The 20,790-nt window shown below is 43.9% G+C and overlaps 1 protein-coding gene across 1 annotated transcript in view; it reads left to right on the forward strand.

Annotated features, from left to right (window-relative positions):
• Positions 1-6,675: 6,675 nt before the first annotated feature.
• The window catches only part of FHIP1A (FHF complex subunit HOOK interacting protein 1A), a 327,619-nt gene continuing 313,504 nt past the window's right edge, over positions 6,676-20,790 (forward strand). Inside the window, exon 1 of the mRNA XM_040418540.1 lies at positions 6,676-6,998. The gene's annotated coding sequence lies outside the window, so the exon portion shown is untranslated. The remainder of the gene's footprint in view (positions 6,999-20,790) is intronic.

Below are 20,790 nucleotides of genomic sequence, written 5' to 3' on the forward strand. Positions count from 1 at the left end.
GTATTTAAATGCACACCTGAAACACACTGCTTCTTTTTGTAGCATCATGGGTGAAGTCTAAAGAAATCAGCCAAGATATCAGGAAGAGAATTGGACTTGCACAAGTCTGTCTCAACCTTGGGTGCAATTTCAAGATACCTGAAGGTGCCTCGTTTATCTGTACAAACAATTATACGCAAGTACAAAAAAGATGGGAATGTCCAGCCATGATACTGCTCAGGAAGGAGACGGGTTCTGTGTCCCAGAGATGAACGTGCTTTGGTCCGACATGTGCATATCAACCCAAGAACAAAAGCAAAAGACCTTGTGAAGATGATGGCGGAAGCTGGTAAGATTGTGTCAATATCCACAGTGAAACGAGTATTGTATCAACATGGGCTGAAAGGCCACTCTGCCAGGAAGAAGCCAAAATAAACCAAAAAATTCAGATTAATGTTTTCAAATGCACACAGGAACCAAGACCTACATTTTTGGAGACATGTCCTGTGGTCTGAAGAAACTAAAATTGAACTTTTAGACCATAATGACAATCGTTACGTTTGGAGGAAAAAGGGAGAAGCGTGGAAGCCTAAGAACACCATCCTAACTGTGAAACACGGGGGTGGCAGCATCATGTTGTGGGGTTGTTTTGCTGCAGGAGGGACTGGTGCACTTCACAAAATAGATGGCATCACGAGGAAAGAAGATTATGTGGAAATACTGAAGCAACATCTCAAGACATCAGCCAGGAAATGGGTCTTCCAAATGGACAATGACCCGAAGCATACTGTCAAACTGGTTACAAAGTGGCTCAAGGATAACAAAGTCAATGTTTTGGAGTGGCCATCACGAAGCCCTGATCTCAATCCTATTGAAAATTTATGGGCAAGGCTGAAAAAGCAGGTGCAAGCAAGGCGACCAACAAACATGGCTCAGTTACACCAGGTTTGTCAGGAGGAATGGGACCAAATTCCTACCAACTATTGTGAGAAGCTTGTGAAAGGATATCCAAAACGTTTGACCCAAGTCATACAGTTTAAGGACAATGGTTCCAAATATTAATGAAATGTATGTAAACTTTTGACTTTGCAGAAAGTAATAAAAATGCCTTAAAACATTCTCTCTCTCATTATTCTTGCATTTGGCAAATAATAATAATTATGGTAATCCTAATTGACCAAAAACAGGAAAGGTCTATTCTGATTTTATGTCAAATATTGAGAAAAACATGCATATGTGTCTTTTTATATAGTAAATATAAACTTCTGGTTTCAACTGTATCTTTTAAACAGGGAGTGGGAGTGAACCGTGCACCCTCCATTCACTTTTATGGGAGTTCCGAAAATAGCCGAGCGCTCTCTCATCTATTTCCAGCGGTCCTATAGAAATAAATGGAGAGGTGAATGTGCATGTGTGGTGCGCTCTGCATTTACTTCTATGGGACTTCCGAAAATAGCCGAGCAAGTTCATTTGGCTATTTTTGGAATTCCCACAGAAGTCAATGGAGTGCATGACGCGCGTGTGCTTTTGTTCACTTTTGGAGCCCTCTTCTAGAGATAGGTGCGGGACACACCTCTGGGATCCACATCCATATGATTTTGCTGTCATATCCTAGCAATTTCTCAGATGACACAACCCCGGAGCAATTGGAGCAGTGAGCTCTGGATCCACGGGAGGTACAGGGCTGGTTCTAGCTTTGTTAGGAAGAGATTGTCATGTACTATATGATGTCTGATTTTCCTTTTTCTACATTAATCAGGGGATAACCCCTTTATTAAAAGTTATTGGTACTAGTATTGTGATCCCGTATCCTTTACATGAGTGCTCTTGAAGTACAGTGCCTTGAAGAAGTATTCATACCCCTTGAACTTTTCCACATTTCTTTACGTTACACCCACAAACGTAAATGTATTTTATTGGTTCCATCAATCCATTGGATGATGGATTGAACAGTGCTCCGTGAGATGTTCAAAGCTTGGGATATTTTTTTAAAACCTAACCCTGCTTTACTCTTCTCCACAACTTCATCCCTGACCAGTCTGGTGTGTTCCCTTGTTTTCATGATGCTGTTTGATCACTAATGTTCACTAACAAACCTCTGAGGCCTTCACAGAACAGTTGCAGTTAGGGCCCTTGCACATGTCAGTATGCCCTCTGAGATATACGGTCTGTAAGCGGGCCATATGTCCCGGAGCGGCATTGATCATGCGCACGGGAGCACACAGCATGATCTTATGAGTTCAGGACAATAGCCCTGCAGGCAGCCCAACGTGCATAGCATCATTGTAATCTATGATGCTGTGCGCTCCCGTGAGCATGATCAATGCCGCTCCAGGACATATAGCCCGCTCACTGACCGTATGTCTCAGAGGGCATACGGTCATGTGCAAGGGCCCTTATACTGAGAATAAATTACACACAGGTGGACTCTATTTACTAATTTGGTGACTTCCGCAGGCAATTGGTCACCCTGGATTTTATTTAGGGGTATTCGAGTACAGGGGACTGAATATAAATGCTCTCCACACTTTTCAGATTTTTATTTATTAAAAATGTTGAAAACCATGTATCATTTTCTGTGGGTGTAACGTGAAAAAATGTGGAAAAGTTCAAGGATATGAATACTTTTTTAAGGCAATGCATATAGCTATTGGATATTATGCATATAGGTATGCTTTCCATAGGTATCAGTGGTGCTCTCTAAATTTGTTGTGTTTGAAAATGCTGAATTTCTGATGTATTCTTTACTTTACCTTTGTATCAGTCATAGAGTGAAAGAAAACAAACCAAATGGCCAAAGTTTATTTGTTTTAGGCACAAAGTTGTAACATCTGAATGAAAACTCTTTAAGGGCTCATGCACATGGGCGTGCTTTTAGTCTGCATCCGATCCGCATTTTTTGCTGGTCGAATGCGGGCCCATTTACTTTAGTGGGGCCACAAAAGATACAGACAGACATGTCCCCATCTGTATGTCCATTCCGCGGCCCCGGAAAAAAAAAAAAGTTTTACGGACAAGGATAGGAGTGTTGTATAGGTGGCAGGATGTTCTGTTCCGCAAAATTCTGAACGCACATGGCCGGTATCCGTGCATTTTATGGACTACAAAAAACGGCTATGGACATGTGCATGGGCCCTGAGAATCTGGATGTTTCCTAGAGTCTATGTCAGTCTGTCTAAGCACCTGAATCTCAGGGACTTCAGAACCTGCACAGAGGCATGGAAGAGCTGGTTATACTATGATTATTGAAAAATAGGAACAAGGCGGCTCACCTCCAATCCGAATGGAGTTAGGTGCTCACGTAAATGTTTACCCCAAAAACAAACGAAAAGTGAATATATGTAAAAAACGGGCACTCAGATCATAAGTAGTTTCATCGGAAAAGTTTATATAAACATACATTTAAAATAACATTTAAAAATAACATTAAAACATATTTATGTAAAAACAAAATTCGATAAATTTTCAATCGATATTATAGTCGGTATAAATCGATTTAGTGATCGACTCTTAGGACTGATATGAATTAGTGAGTTGAAGTGTTCAAAAGAATCGATCTTGAAGGCATCGACTATTTGAAAAGTCTCAAGAGTATCGATTATTTGAAAAAGGCCACAAGGGATACTGGAGAAGCAGCAAAACACAGAAGCTTTAGATGACTTTTAGCAATTTTTTCAGATAGTGTTCCCAATGTTTAGCATGTAAAACCACTTATATTTCCTTTGTTAGCAGGTTGATGAGCATATGGAAAAGGGTATGTAAGCAGCCTCTTTGTAGTGTCTTCACCGCTGCCAGACCGCACGCTTAATCAGCGATATTTTCTTTTCCCATTAGCTTAACATGGATATAGGCTTCAGTCGAAACTCTCAAAGCTTTCAAATGGTGATCCCGAATTTTTCAAATGGTAATCACGTACCTGGTGGCGTGTTCACGTGGCGTCCCACGTGATTTCTATACGTCACCTCTTTACAGATTGCAGCGCGCTGTTTCCTTCGGATTGAAGTCTGTAAATGCTGTAGTCAAATTATCAGAATTTCCATACGCGTTTCGAGGTTTACACACCTCTTCATCAGTGGCTGTTGTCCTGATGATTATACTGAGGCCGTGATGACGGCTTTGTGACTTGTTCCACTATGGGGAAACTGTTGTAAAAAGGGGTTGCAGTGCGTGTACCTACCTTTAATTTCAGGATGTTGGAGGTTAGGTGCTATTTACATCAGTGAGCTGTCAGAGCTGCCTAGAGAGCTTACATTTCTGCACATTCAGTCTGTTATAGTGACAAACAAGGGGTTATCCAATGATTAATGTAAAAAATGAAAATCCGACATTATACAGCACATGGCAATCTCTTTATATCACACTTAGAACAATGTACCTAACATGGATCCAGAGATCTCCACATCAATTGCTCCAGTTGTTCAGCTAGATTTATTTCAGTCTGGCAGCTCAGGGGCATATACTTTCTGCTGCAGCTCAGGGGCATATACTTTCTGCTGCAGCTCAGGGGCATGTACTTTCTGCTGCAGATCAGGGTGTGTGTCCTTTCTGCTGCACTTCAGTGGGTGTGTCCTTTCTGCTGCACTTCAGTGGGTGTGTCCTTTCTGCTGCACTTCAGTGGGTGTGTCCTTTCTGCTTAATTTCAGTGGGTGTGTCCTTTCTGATGCACTTCAGGGTGTGTGTCCTTTCTGCTGCACTTCAGGGTGTGTGTCCTTTCTGATGCACTTCAGGGTGTGTGTCCTTTCTGCTGCACTTCAGGGTGTGTGTCCTTTCTGCTGCACTTCAGGGTGTGTGTCCTTTCTGCTGCACTTCAGGGTGTGTGTCCTTTCTGCTGCACTTCAGGGTGTGTGTCCTTTCTGCTGCACTTCAGGGTGTGTGTCCTTTCTGCTGCACTTCAGGGTGTGTGTCCTTTCTGCTGCACTTCAGGGTGTGTGTCCTTTCTGCTGCACTTCAGTGGGGGGTGTCCTTTCTGCTGCACTTCAGTGGATGTGTCCTTTCTGCTGCACTTCAGGGTGTGTGTCCTTTCTGCTGCACTTCAGGGTGTGTGTCCTTTCTGCTGCACTTCAGTGGACGTGTCCTTTCTGCTGCACTTCAGTGGACGTGTCCTTTCTGCTGCACTTCAGTGGGTGTGTCCTTTCTGCTGCACTTCAGTGGGTGTGTCCTTTCTGCTGCACTTCAGGGGGTGTTCCTTTCTGTTGCAGCTCTCTCCCTATCACAGCTCAGGAGGCAGTTGAAGGATGAAATTGAGCATCAGAGAGGTGGACAGGGGAATGACAAAAAACTGCAAGTAGCCCTATACAGATACATTTCATTGAATTTACAGGTGCTGGTTTGAAAACTGCAGAATATTTTTTCATGGGACGACCCCATTAGTATAATTAACTGGCTATAATGTTTAGTTTTTTTCTACATTACTAGACAAGACATATATCCCACAGCCTTACGTAGTGTTTTTAGTGTTTGTCTCTGATCAGTGGCGTACATAGAGAAGTAAGGGCCCCATAGCAAGGATCAAACCAGGCCCCCCACACTGGACAGAAGGGTTTCTGCCTAAACCCTTTTCAATGACCCTTGGGTCATTTTATCCACTGCCTCAGTTGTTCCTTTAGAGGGTAGAGTGCTGACCAGGTTTTCACCTCCAGTAGAAGAAGAGATGATCCCAACTGGGCCCCATAGCAGTCTCATGGTCTGCCGCTATGGTAGTTAAGCCCCTGTCTCTGATAAAGGCCTCATGCACACGACCGTTGTTGTCTTCCGTGTCCGTTGTTCCGTTTTCCGTGATTTTCTGTGGACCCATTGACTTTCAATGGGTCCGTTGAAAACTCTGAAAATGCACCGTTTGTCATCCGCGTCCGTGATCCGTGTTTCCAGTCCGTGAAAAAAATATGACCTGTCCTATTTTTTTCACGGACAATGGTTCGCGGACCCATTCAAGTTAATGGGTCCGTGAAAAAACATGGAGGCACACAAGATTGTCATCCGCGTCCGTGATCCGTGTCCGTTTTATTCCTATCATTTTCAAGGCAAACTTGGCATATTTTTTTTTCACTTTTCATGTCTGGTGATCCTCCAAAAATCAAGGAAGACACACGGAAAAAAAAAACAGAAACGGATCACGGAACAACGGAACCCCGTTTTGTGGACCATGAAAAAATACTGTCGTGTGCATGAGGCCAAAGGCTTCTTAAATTTTCAAATACTCACTTTGTATAGTAACATTTTAGTTTAATAGATTATTAAAAAAAGCGAAATAAATGTTTGTAAGCCCCGTACTGTGGGATAAGTGGGATAAGTGGTTCCGATGTTAATAATACACAGTCCGGTTAGACCTTTCCAGTCTATTCTATTGTGTTGTCCCTGCGATGATAACCGGTATTGTGTAGTCCCTTTCAGAAGAACGAGTGTGATATTTGAGAGAACTGTCATATCAGCTGCCAGGCAAGGATCAGAAGTTATTCTACTTCTACATAAATGATGGTTTGATATCAGAAGTACTTCTTTTGTATCACCGTTTAGTCGTATACAAAGTGTAAGAAGCCAACTCATTGTCTGCGGTCGTTGCTACAAGTCAAAATATGGTAATAAGGAGCTGTGATCAGTGGCCTCATATTGCAAAGGAGGAGTAAGACAATGTGCACACCTTAGGGACCGCTCCTCCCTTTGCTATCCAGTTCTCCCCTCCCCCTCCCCTCTGGCCTTCCCTGTTCGTAAGTCAGAAACAAATTCTCAGCCAGTGTACTAATCCCGTGTCTCCTCCCCACCCATACATGCAATCTGCTCCTGTGTATTTCATGTTTGTAAGGGGTGAGGATAAACCTGCGAGAAGCTTACCCGTCTAGTCCCTTGCTGACAATCCCTCAGCATCTCCTTGGATTACGTCTTCAGGCTGTAGTCCTTGTCTCTGGACAGTTTACCTGGCGAGCTCACCTGTCTGTGCTGCCTCTGCCCAGGAAAACTTTACTTAATGCATATTCCAGGATCCTCCTGCTAAGAATCTGCCTATCTCAGGCTGGACTGTACAGGTATGATGAGATATTTCTGTGGTTTTGTAGAATTTGCGCTTACACTGTACAATCGTGTGTGTTGGTCTTGTTCGTTGTTGAGCAGAAAGCCTGCTTAATGCAATAATGTCTGTTATGCAAGATAATATCACTAGACGATATGCCATTATATACAGGTAACACTTAGGTATACCAATGACATGTGATCAGGGCCGTGAGCTCCTAGTCTCCCACCCCCTGCACAAGTGGCACATAACACATTAGATTTAGTGCACTACATACATATATTCAATGTACAGCACCTCAACCAGCCTATGTTCATATAAAAAACTTGTTAGATTATTTATTATATTTGAATGTACATTTGGTACCCCAGTCCGACACTGCATGTGATCTCTTCTTACACCTCTTCATGCTAAAAGCTGCTTAGGGAAAAGGGGAGCACAAGTCATTTGGGGCTTTCTGTCTATATTATGCTATTTTATTGAATATTAGTGCATGGGATACAAATAAGAGGATTCATTTTAGCTTTTTATTATTCTTATGTGATAATCTTTATTCTTATGAAGTATTTGGGCAGAAGAAGGTCACATACGGGAATCCTCCACTTTAATATTTAAATATAACGATCCCTGGATAGAAGCCGATCTAGTAGTGGGCCTATATACACATATTGTAGTGTAACAGGCATACTACTGCGTGGTTAGGAGTGACACTGCTATATTTGATTTTTAAATGCGGTGTCACTTATTTATTATAGGTTTAGAGGTCCATATATACAATATTTTCAAAAGCTGAGACCCTCAAGTGGGGTCAGATATCCATATTGGTCCCCCCTCCTCCACAACTATACACCCTCTAGCCTGACGACTAGTTAAGTATACTATTGAGTCCTTGAGCTCCAATTTTAGAAGAGTTAATTATTAAAAATGTATTATTTTTGTTCTTTTAGCGTTCCACTCAGGCAAGCTATTTAGGTTTAATTCTAGGGACGCATACAATAGCTCACCATAGTAGGCATAGTCTGTTTTTGAATCCTCCACTTTGGCTCTTTTATGTATGCCTCTCATCTGATGGACTTAACAAGACCATACAGTATATTACACAATTCATTCTCTGGAATGGGCTCTGTGTAATTCTACATTTCCCTCTCAGTCGCTGCTTTCCTTTGTGATAGCAGTTGATCACTGTTTGTTAGAGACGGTGACGCCGTGGCGACTTGGTTGTCCAAATGGGACAGTTGCTTTACCTTGCTTCTTCTGTATTAGATCTCTGTCCCACCTATCACATGTACAGTCTATATAGGGATGCATTTGTAATAATGCACTCCTAACAGGGAACTCAGTGAACTTTTGTAGATGAAGTTAAAGGCCTACATGTTTTGTGTTAGTTTAGTTTTAGTATTCCCTTTTCAAGTTTCAGAAAACCTTTTCAAGGTTTTAATGAATATCTTAAAAGCATACAGCATGTTGATCTCTACAGCAAATTCCCCTGTGTGTTGTGTTTCTCTAATAAAGATATCTTTAGATGTCTCCTACCATTGTCAGCCATATTTGTTCTCATGGACTAATTTCTGTCACTCAGTCACCCAGATGGTCCTTCCTCTTTCTCTCTCCTTGGACAAGGTTTGGGGGGTACTATCTCTTCTTGGGGAGAGAGCGCCTTAATCTTGGGGAGAGAACACAGATTTATGTCACCACGCAGAGACATGTTTGATTGAGCCTATTCTTGTAGAGTCTGAAACTGTCCTTCACGGACGTGTCAACCATGGCTTGTAGCCTATTATGTTTCCTATGATTTATGTGCTTTCAAACTAGTTAAAATGAAATGAAGAACTGTATGGAGAAGAACTGTATGTTTCAAGACATGAAATCATGTAGGAAGTAACTAACATCTCCTACTGAGATCTAGTAGAAATAAAGGTTGCTGGCAGCCTGGACCCTCCAGAGACTCAAGTTTTTGTTCAAATAACTTGAAATATTGAAGTTTATTATTTGTTGTGCTATCATGTCTGAGATTATGCTGTATGAGATGCATGTAGTACAGACTTTTCCACTGGTCTTGAACAAGATTCTTTAGGTCCCGAAGAGTGAGTGACCTATAATTTCCAGGCGGCTCTCTACCAGGGCACAATCCCTTTAACTGATTGAACCTGCTGTCTAATGGTGGATTTACACGTTCAGGTATTCTGGGAGATTATTGGAGACAAACGTTCCTGCGAATGCCTGTTCCCAACAATCTGCCCATCTAAAGGTGCAACCAATCACTCATTCATCGGGTTAAACTGTTGTTAGTGCTGGCAAGTAAACTATAGTTTCTGGGCAGCATCTCATGCAGCTGTATGAGGACCATCAATCGTAATAGGGATCCCTCTTTCTCATACCGTGAAGGTGATCACTGCATGTAAATACAGAGCTTCACCTCCACTTAATGAGCATCCGACAGTCGACTGTCCTTCCCGATAATTGGATGCTCCTCTGTATGTGTAAATCCACCATACATTTTTACATTTTAACAATGAGTTACGTGATACATGGGGGACATGTTGCTGCTGCGGCTAGTCATTGGCTGCAGCAGCATACATAACCCACATCAAACCAGATGTTGATGAGTAGGACCAGACAATGGCAGTGGGGGACCAAAGGATCCAGAACCTGGGGACAGGGAACAAGTAAGTATGATTCCCTCCACAGGTCTGGCAATGTGGTGGTATTGGCTGAAAGGCCCCCAATGGTGGACAAACCCTTCAAGATTATTGCAGCACAATTATGAAATGTATGGGTCACTTTATAATCAAGATTCATAATTATTACTGTTGCATCCATGACCAGCTTCAGTTATCTTCACCCATTATTTTCCAGATGTGATAAACCAATAAAAGCAACCTGTGGGAAGGCCAACTAAAATGCTAATCTCTGTTCTTTAAAGGGGTTATCCAAGTTCTCAAACAGCCCCCAATGTGCCAGGCCCCTCACAGGTAATATACTTACCCCGCTCCCTGGGCCGCTCCTGGTCCAGGCACCGCCGCTGCTGCTTCTCCCTGTACACGGATGAAAACATCCGATGTCGGGGGGGGGGGGGGAGCAGCCAATGGCAGGCGGGGACAGGGACGTGCCTCCCTAGCATTGCGGGTGATGCTAGGGAGGCTCGTCACTGTCCACACCTGCCATTGGCTGTTCTCCCCCCGACACCGGATGTTTTTATCCGTGTACAGGGAGAAGCAGCAGCGGCGGTGCCGGTACCGGGTGCGGGGTAAGTATATTATCTATTAGGGGTCTGGCACAGGGGGGGGGGGGGGGTTGTTTGAAAACTTGGATAACCCCTTTAACCATTCTCCCGGGCTGTTGCATTTGGCTTGTACTTACCTGCAATCATATGATGCATTGTGTACTCTAGCTTGAGAACATCTGAAAGGCTGTCATGCACAATTCAAAGTGTCTTTTCATGTGTGTCTTGTAATTTTATAGAGAATTATCTGAGATCTTATCCTTCCTAATTACATCTGCTTGAACATAATGAGATACATTTACTTCTTTCTCGATGAAGCTATTATTGCAACAAGGGAGTTCTATTGTGTCCATAGTTCCCCCCCCCCCCCCATCTAAACATGTATTTGTAAGACCCAGGAACAAGTATAATTTAATGTACTTTTAGCTGCCATAAATTGCTGTAGTTGGTGTAGTGACAATTGTTTTCATGTATTCATCTGTGCTCAGCTATTACCTGCCACGCTGAAAGGTCATCGCCCAAAAACAGAATGTTTTTGATACAGATGCATGGCTATAAACGTCTAAACTATTATTACTTACATAATCTATCCCATTTCTCTGCTATGTTAAAACCCTTTTCAAATGACTTAAAAGGGTTCTCAAGCCTTTTAACACTTTTTGGTCCCGTCACCCCCTCCCCCTTTCCCACAGGATCTGTGGAGGGAAGCATCCTCCTGGCTCTGGATCTTTCTATCCTCTGCTGTGCTCACCAGGTTCTGGTCCTTGCTTGTTAACTGCTGCTATGGACAGGGGTCATGTGTGCTGCTGCAACTAATGATTGGCCACAGTAGTGACATGTCCCTCAAGCGGCAAGTGACACAGTCATTGGCTAAAATGTAGAAGTAGGGACAGAGTGCGGTGAATGCAGTGGTGGACTGAAGGAGCTGGAATATAGTAGTAGGAGCATGTAAGTATGCTTCCCTCCACAAGTCTTAAGGGGGAAGGGGGGGGGGGTTGTTGCTAAAAAGGGTTAAAAAGATGAAGAACCCCTTTAAAGAGTTGACCATTTTTCGTTTGAATACAAAGCTTTTTGACATCAATACACTGTACAGTATACTACATAGACCATCTGTGTCCCCCGAAGACTCTGCCTTTGCAATTGATCTCCAAGTTAGCTGTAGGCCTCATGCACATGACCGCAAGCATTTTGCGGTCCGCAAACTGTGGATTCCCAGAATACAGAAACGAGTTTGTGTGCCGTAAACCTTTTTTTTGCAGACCCATTGACTGCAATGTATCCATGGTCTGAATTTTGTCGACAAGTATAGGACATGTTCTATATTTTGCATAATGGTCATGTGCATGAAGCCTTCGCTTGTAAAAGTTGATTGAAAATAAGATATCTCTTTTGTTAAAGGAGCAGAACCTATAAATTACTAATAGAATTAAAGGGAACCTGTCACCAGGATTTTGTGTATAGAGCTGAGGACATGGGTTGCTAGATGGCCACTAGCACATCTGCAATATCCAGTCCCCATAGCTCTGTGTGCTTTTATTGTGTAAAAAAAACGATTTGATACATATGCAAATTAACCTGAGATGAGTCCTGTATGTGAGATGAGTCAGGGACAGGACTCATCTCAGGGTAATTTGCATATGTATCAAATCGGTTTTTTTACACAATAAAAGCACACAGAGCTATGGGGACTGGGTATTGCGGATGTGCTAGTGGCCATCTAGCAACCCATGTCCTCAGCTCTATACACAAAATCCCGGTGACAGGTTCCCTTTAAACAGGAAACAATCTTGTTCACAGTGTCTATCAGTCTTCAGGATTTTTTGCATGTTGGTGAAACAAACCATCTTGTAGAAATCCTGTAGAGAACACAGGGGTCAGTTTCCTGCTTATCTGTTTTATTTATAAATTTATTTTTATTTTAGAATATTTGTGTTCTACTGCAGTGGGAGGAGGCTCCTGCTGCAGCCAGTTTTCTTAGATCAGACACCAGTTTGTGAAGAAGAGTAGGGGTAACTGGTTGATTGATCTCCTGGGACACTATACATATATTATACGTTTATTTGTGTTTTATTTGCGATTTGATTTTGAATATAAACTAGGATCGGCATAAAAGTGGAGATTAAGGAAAAATAGCTGGGATATTTTATTTTTTTTGTGATTTTTTAAAATTAATTTTATTGTTTTGATTGAACTCAGAATGCCTAATAGCGTTGTCTTAACCAAACACAACCTTCAGTAATAATTTTTGAAATGTAAGTTAAAGTTAGTCAGTTTTTTTTTCTTTGTATGCTATTAATATCTATTTGTACCAGGCTATTTCTCTTAGTGTAATAGATCTGAGACCCACACTGTACTTCTTAAAACACTTCCTGATACTAACCCAGCATGCCACACTTTCAGTGACCTTTCTCATCTTAAGAGAAATCTGTTTGTAAAATCTGTAATGTTTCTGCTTAGTTTCGTACAGTTCAGAATGTAGAATTAAATATAATAATACATCCATTATTGAATCTTTCAGTGAGCATATAAAGGTCCTGTTATTCGGGCAGATGAATTGCCTTTAACAAGCTCTGATCAATGATATAGAAAGTTGGATGGTGCTCATTTAATCTTCACTAGACAATTATTGGGAGGGGTTTGAAAAAATGATCACAGATTGCATTGCTTGACACAACGCATTCTCTGCTTACACGGGGAGATGTGCTTCCATCAAATTATTTTATGATGCATTAAAGATGCGATCGACACATGAGTGATTGCTAGTTTGTTGGCTGATCGCTGGCTGTGAACATCAACACTTGTTTGAATTTTCATTGGGTCATTGACCCAAAAAAAGGCCTTACGACATGTCCCGGTGTACTAAATGTAATTTCCTACATAGAATTACCTTTCCTATCCATGACATGTGCACCTTTTAATATATTAAAAATTTTAAAACAGAATAGGAAATCTTATTAAATCAGTCAGTCGCTGTCGGAGTGTGCAGCTTATGATCCACTAGCAAAATTTAATCTGAGGGTCCAACCTATAGCTGTATGGAAACAACGCCTATACCTTAAAAAGGGGTTGTACAGAAAATAGTATTTTTTGTGAAGGCAGGAAATTTAAATTAATAAAGTAACTAGTACTCACATATTTGATTGGCCACAGCAGTCACCTCTTGGTTAGTTAGCATGTGATTGGCTGCTCGGAAGTAAACGGTAGCCATTGGTGGAGCAGCATCATTCAATGGGTGAGCATTGGGTACTTTCCTATTCTAAAACTTCCCCTGCCTTTACAAACAAAACATATTTACTGGTTAAAAAAACGCCTCATGCACATTTAAATGACACAATAAAGGGCTACCGAAAGCTTCAAGCTTCAAATACTAGGCAGGGGCATAACTAGTAAATAATGGGCACCATAGCAAAGTTTTAGACCTCAAAATTAATTCAGACCCTTGGTCAGACCCCTAGGACCCTGGACCAAATCCCCAAATTAATTTAGACCCTTAAATTGGTTTAGAGCCGAGACCAGACCACAAAATTAATTCAGACTTCAGGCAAAATTCCTAAACTAAGCATACCCGAGAATGAATTATCCCATTGAGAGATAAAAATGATTCAGACCTCAGATGAGATCCCTACTTATGCTTACCACGTCTTTCTCCCGGGGCCTTTTTTCTTCCAGATGCCACCTGCCGCACACTGGGTTCTGATGTTAAAATCATGAGGACAAAATGCAGTGCCTGGAGCAGAGAGGCACGAGGAGTGAAGAGCGTTCAATTATTGTAGCCATGCTCAACGCTCTTGGGCTCAATGTTGGTTTGGGGCCCAGTGGGCTAGCCACAGGCTCCCCACTGGGCCAGTCCAAGCCTGAAGATAGTTATTGGAGAATGTATCACTGAATACATTAGAAAGCATATGTCACGGCGCGGTCTAGGAGACGGGCACGTCCGGAGCGCGCTCGCATCATCAGCGCGTCCGGCGTCGCCCGCGTTCCTGATAATACTATGCGCGCCCCCTGCGCGTCTATGCGCATTCATGCAAATGGTTTTAGGGCTGAGCGCCGAACTGATCACTCGGCACTCGGCTGTGTAGTCTGTGTGGAGTCATGTGACGCTGGCCACGTCACATGACCCCTCTGGCTCCCTATTTAAACAGGCAATCTGCTTGCCACAGATTGCCTGTTATTCAGGTTCCACCTGTGTCTCCTTGGATTCCTGGTGTTTTTACCTCCTGTTTATCCGACGTCTCCCTGTATGTTCCTGCGGTGCTGTACTGCTTTCCTGGTTCCTGATCCCGGCCTGCTCCAGACGATCCCTGGGTAGTCCTTTGGTACTTCTAGCTGCTCCTGGTAAACGACCTCGGCTTTCTCCTGACTATTCTCTGCTTGTCCCTTTGTACTGCGCTGCCTTCCTGGTTTTGACTCGGTCCGTATTCGTTCTGTTTGTTGTCTGTTCGTCCTCCCTGCACTTACACCAAGTTAGGGACTGCCATCTAGTTGTCCCTTGTCATTAGGACTTGCGAGGCAAGTAGGCAGGGTCAGGGTGAGGGTGGAGCGCAGTGGTCACTCCCTCCCCCCTGTCTGTGTGTGTGTTCATGACCGTTACAGCATGCCAGTAAATGTTTACCTTAACAGAGCACAATTGGCTATATAACTTTTTAAGTATTGTCATAACTGTGGAAAATTACAACTAACCTTTACACAGACATTTACATCATTATCAGGTATGCTTTATGACAAACTCAGCTCTGTATTTGTTGATACATAAGTTGGTACATTTTCTATATTATACAATGTATGGTCTGTATGACCATATGAAAATATGCCCTAGCCCATGTCCCCTAATAGCAAACGAGAAAATGAGAATTGGGCATTCGAAAGACAGACCATTGATTTGATTGTGTAATGTATGAGTTTCCCTTTAGTGGTGTTACAATGTTAACACTTGATGACAGTTTTCCCCAGAGATTACACCTGATTGCTGGGTGTCGCAGAAGGAAGTCAGATTATTGTCAAGCTATGGTCCAAAATAATACCCATATGTGTGTTCTTTTAAAACAGATTCTGTAAAATCACACCCCTCAAAAGAAAGATTTTTTTGAAATGAAGAGATAATTTATTCAAACCTTATGGCGCATGTAACGGACCGTTTCAGCAGACAAGGGGTTAAAATCCGTTTAGGCGATAAGCCCCTTTCTGAGAGACAGGCCCAGCTACTGCAGAACACCAACTCCCGAACTGGATACAAAGTAGCACTCCAAACTGGAACCTCACGAATAGCTGCTAGCAGACGAACAGGAAAAGCATACAATCCTGGCAATCGGTCTTCTAACAGCATACAGTGAATCCCCCCCAATAACGAGACAAGGCTCCGTTTTGAGGGTCAAGCAGTGGTCTGACTGTACTTCACGTACAGCCTCTTTTATTCATAAACCACAAACATAGTACTGCCCACAGGGGTTTGAAATACAACCAATCAGTAATTAACAACACATACAATGTAACTACAGCAACCAATCGTTCACGCCCCCAGAGGACCAGAATGAAGACTGGGACATAGGACAACATATCCCCACAATGCATCATGGTTTCCTCCTCTCTGTCCAGACAACCTGAAGAGCAATCCAATTATCTCTGAGGACAAAGGGAGATCGCCAATACACATGTGCAGACAACAGAACAGGCATCACCCTTTAAACACACAATGGGACAATGGCACAATAGAAACACACCCAGCATATTCCCTCTCCTTATCCTGAGAGGAGACTCAATTATACATACAGTTAAACATACTTTCTACCCAACTTTCATAACTCTAAAACCATACATCACATTCACATAAAAATTACATATTCGCAATCAATCCATTCAGGGGAACAACATATTAAAAAATGGCATGAATCAGACCAGGGGTTCAAAAGTTAGTATATGGCCCATAATCCAGGGGCAAGAGGCCAGCAGCCAGCCCTCTCCAAAGCCCAGTGGCAAGGTTGGTTTCGCCACACATCTCCCCCCCCCAGGGAAGACTAACCAGATACCTGACCTCACGCCGGTCGGTACCTGAGTTAGTCTGGCAGCCCACCCACAACCAAATACTGGACCTGTTGACTTTAGTAGCCTGTCTCTGTCCAGTGAGTCCACCAAGGTTATGTTGGAAGCTGGTACTCCCGGTCTCTGTGTTGCTCCCTGGCTTGGAGTGGGGGTTGCTTTGTGGGCAGGTATCAGCGGTACTCTGCCCTGGTGCCAGCGCTACCACGGAAGAAGCCTGGTTGGAGCCTGGTTGTTGGAGGGGGAGACCGACTGTCTCTACCCCCTGTGCTGTAAGTGCAGAGACCACGGTCCCATCTGCACTGTTGTGGGGCTTACTGTCTCCCCCTGGTGCGTTAAGCTGCCGCTGGGGAGAGGGGGTAACAAGCTCCTCTCCCATACATACTTCCAGCCGCTGGGGAGGGTGACCGACCGTCTCCGCTCCCAATACAGTGTCCTGCTGCTGGGGAAAGGAGACTGGGCTCTCTATTCCCAAAAAATCATGCTGCTGCTGGGGGACAGGACCGACTGTCTCTGCTCCCAATACAGTGTCCTGCTGCTGGGGAAAGGAGACTGGGCTCTCTATTCCCAAAAAATCATGCTGCTGCTGGGGGACAGGACCGACTGTCTCTGCTCCCAATACAGTGTCCTGCTGCTGGGGAAAGGAGACTGGGCTCTCTATTCCCAAAAAATCATGCTGCTGCTGGGGGGCAGGAACAACTACCTCTGCCCCCTGTAACTCAGCCTGCCGCTGGAGAGGGAGGACGCTGCTCTCCTCTCCCTGCATTTCACACTGACTTCCCGGCATATCACTCTGCTGCTGGGGGGCAGGAACAACTACCTCTGCCCCCTGTAACTCAGCCTGCTGCTGGAGAGGGAGGACGCTGCTCTCCTCTCCCTGCACTTCACACTGCCGCTGGGGAATGGAGACTGGGCTCCCAATTCCCTGCAGGACCGGTGGAGAGACCTCTGTCCCATCTCTACCGGCCACCTGGGGTCCTTCCCAGTAACACTCTACAATATCTGCCCAGCTGAATGGGTCTGGATCTGTGTCTGTCACCTTACCGTCCTGCTGAGCCTTCTCAATGGAGTGGAAGAGATCTCGGTAGTCCTGCTCCAGTTCCCACTCCAGGGTTGCTAGGTGAGCCAGGTCTTGCTCTACCTCATGGGGGTCATCCCACTCATGCCTAGCCTCCCTCTCATAAAAAATGTCCTGAAGTGTGGACTGTGCAGGGCTCCCGAAGTCAGGCTCTGCAAAGGACTCCCATAACAAGCCAGGACCATAAAACTCCTCTCCCTCTGGCTTGTCATGTTCAGCTGTCCAGGGTATATACTGTGCCATATACCACCAAAGCGCCTGGTAGGCATTCTCCAGCCATAGCTCCTGCCATACCCGGTGCTCTAGTTCCTTCACCCATTCCTCCAGAGGCTGCTCTCCCAGGAAGGGCATCCGCAGGGCCACTTGCTTCTGCAACCGCTGCTCTTCACTGGGGAGACTCTCACCCCGCTGGTATTGTAGATTATCCAGGGCCTGGTACCAGATGCCTTTCCTTAATGCATCCCGGCCATCCAGGTCCTCCTCCTCGTATAACACTGCTGGTTCCATCCTGGTGCTTTTAGGGTCGCTGTACTGAGACATGCGTTGTCCTTAAATTGTAGAATCCACAGAAATGGTGTCTCCTGTAGCTGTCCTTCTGGATGTAGGAACGATCCCGCTGCTTGCCACCAAAGTAACGGACCGTTTCAGCAGACAAGGGGTTAAAATCCGTTTAGGCGATAAGCCCCTTTCTGAGAGACAGGCCCAGCTACTGCAGAACACCAACTCCCGAACTGGATACAAAGTAGCACTCCAAACTGGAACCTCACGAATAGCTGCTAGCAGACGAACAGGAAAAGCATACAATCCTGGCAATCGGTCTTCTAACAGCATACAGTGAATCCCCCCCAATAACGAGACAAGGCTCCGTTTTGAGGGTCAAGCAGTGGTCTGACTGTACTTCACGTACAGCCTCTTTTATTCATAAACCACAAACATAGTACTGCCCACAGGGGTTTGAAATACAACCAATCAGTAATTAACAACACATACAATGTAACTACAGCAACCAATCGTTCACGCCCCCAGAGGACCAGAATGAAGACTGGGACATAGGACAACATATCCCCACAATGCATCATGGTTTCCTCCTCTCTGTCCAGACAACCTGAAGAGCAATCCAATTATCTCTGAGGACAAAGGGAGATCGCCAATACACATGTGCAGACAACAGAACAGGCATCACCCTTTAAACACACAATGGGACAATGGCACAATAGAAACACACCCAGCATATTCCCTCCCCTTATCCTGAGAGGAGACTCAATTATACATACAGTTAAACATACTTTCTACCCAACTTTCATAACTCTAAAACCATACATCACATTCACATAAAAATTACATATTCGCAATCAATCCATTCAGGGGAACAACATATTAAAAAATGGCATGAATCAGACCAGGGGTTCAAAAGTTAGTATATGGCCCATAATCCAGGGGCAAGAGGCCAGCAGCCAGTCCTCTCCAAAGCCCAGTGGCAAGGTTGGTTTCGCCACAGCGCACATATATCAATTGTGGCCAACGTTTCGGGCCATCCCGGACCTTGTTCACGGCCTGAATGTCATGCCCATGTGTGGGAGGGAGACACCACACCGGACAAAGACGGAGAGGGAACAATGAACAAGACCTGAAAGCAAGGGATGAAAGAAGGACACCTAGTCAAATCCTTAGTCACAGTCCTGACTGACTATCAGTATGAACAGACCCCAAAGGTAGGTGAGTTCATACGCCGGAGTACCTAGAGTCCTAACTCACCCTATAATACCCTGGCGATAGTGACGGGACTGAGAACACCAGTTCCTCCAGAACGGATGGACGACCGGGAGTCTCTCTCAGGCCTACAACAAAGGGCAGGGGAAAAACAATACACAGATAAACCAAAACCAAATGCAAAAGGGAAAGGAAATACTTAACTTTCCAGTAGCTATGGCAGCCAAGAACCAAACACCAGCACACCACAGATATCACTGAAACTATAAACCGCACAGCATTGTGGGAGAAGCAACTATAAATAAGGAAAGTTAAATGACCACAATAGCAACACCTGGAGGTTAGAGGTGTGGCCAGTATCAGAAACAACACAGACATCTATTGATCCACAAGGAAACCTGTCAGATCAAAGCACGTGTTGCCAGTCTCACAGTCTTCTGTCACCCACTGTTGCGGGGACTTCCGTATGTCTCGGTACGTCCATGACACTGAATATAGAAGTAAATAATACAATCATAAGTCACACCGGACTATAAAAGTACTAAATAAATAAAAAAAGAGTGCAAAATGGATTATAGAAATATGTAGAAATATCATAGAAATATCCAATAGCATGTAGTATCTTGGATATTTCTATGATATTTCTACATATTTCTATATTTCTGTAATCCATTTTGCACTTTTTGTTATTTATTTTGTACTTTTATAGTCCTGCGTGACTTATGAGTGTATTATTTACTTCTATATTCAGGCCGTGAACAAGGTTCGGGACGGACCGAAACATTGGCCACAATTGATATATGTGCACCTTAAAGGGGTTGTCTCACATCCTGACTTCTGCTTGTCCAGGAAGCTCCCTGCAGGGTGCTTCTTGCTTTGAATGATTACACAGGGAAGCGTCGCTGGGATAATGTGATCCCGCCCCTTGCCTGTGTGCGCGCGCTATCGAGGCTTCACATGGCTTCAACTAGGTGCGATTTCTTCTCTTGTGGCTGCCTTTTCTTCTCTTGAGCTGCTCCCAGGCTACTGCCATTGCTGGGAGCAGCTCAAGACACCATATACGAGGTGGCCGGGATGGGAGTGAGCTAGAGCGGCAAGGCGAATGCACGCTCCCGCCATCCCGGCCACCAAACAGGCCGGCACTTTACTACCCAGACCCCTGACAACGAGCAATCACTAAGGGACCACAAGATGTCAATTATCCAGGAGAGGAGGTAGTATTGCAACATGGACTATATTAGTAAGTTCTTCATTATAGCATTATATTTAACATAAGTAGCATTGTGCCAAGTGAGACAATCCCTTTAAGGATGGAATAAATTATCTCTTCATTTAAAAAAATCTTTCTTTTGAGTGTCGTGATTTTACAGAATCTGACTAAAAGTGGGCTCCGCCACATCACTGAGCACCATACTACAAACCCAAATGGAGAGCCAGCCAATTTTTCTATTTATATTATTTTGAAACAGGTTGGTTGCTAGGTTGACGGCTACAGCCCTTTTAAATGATGGTGTCAGGCACAACACCCCAAGCTACCAGCCTGTCTTATATTACCACAGATTTTTAGCTTTAGGCTAAACTGGGCAGAAATAGAGGAGGAGACTCTCTATTGTTTTAAGTGCATGGGAAATGGTGTGCTTTAGGTAGGGAAAAGTCTAATAAAAATACTTAATTCATTAATAAAGTATATTAGAAAAACTTTTATTAGGGCATTAGGGAAATCTTGTTAAAATTTTAGTTACTATTTAAGACCACCCCTGTACA

The sequence above is a fragment of the Bufo bufo genome, chromosome 2 (genome assembly GCF_905171765.1).
Source record: "Bufo bufo chromosome 2, aBufBuf1.1, whole genome shotgun sequence".
NCBI lineage: Eukaryota > Metazoa > Chordata > Amphibia > Anura > Bufonidae > Bufo > Bufo bufo.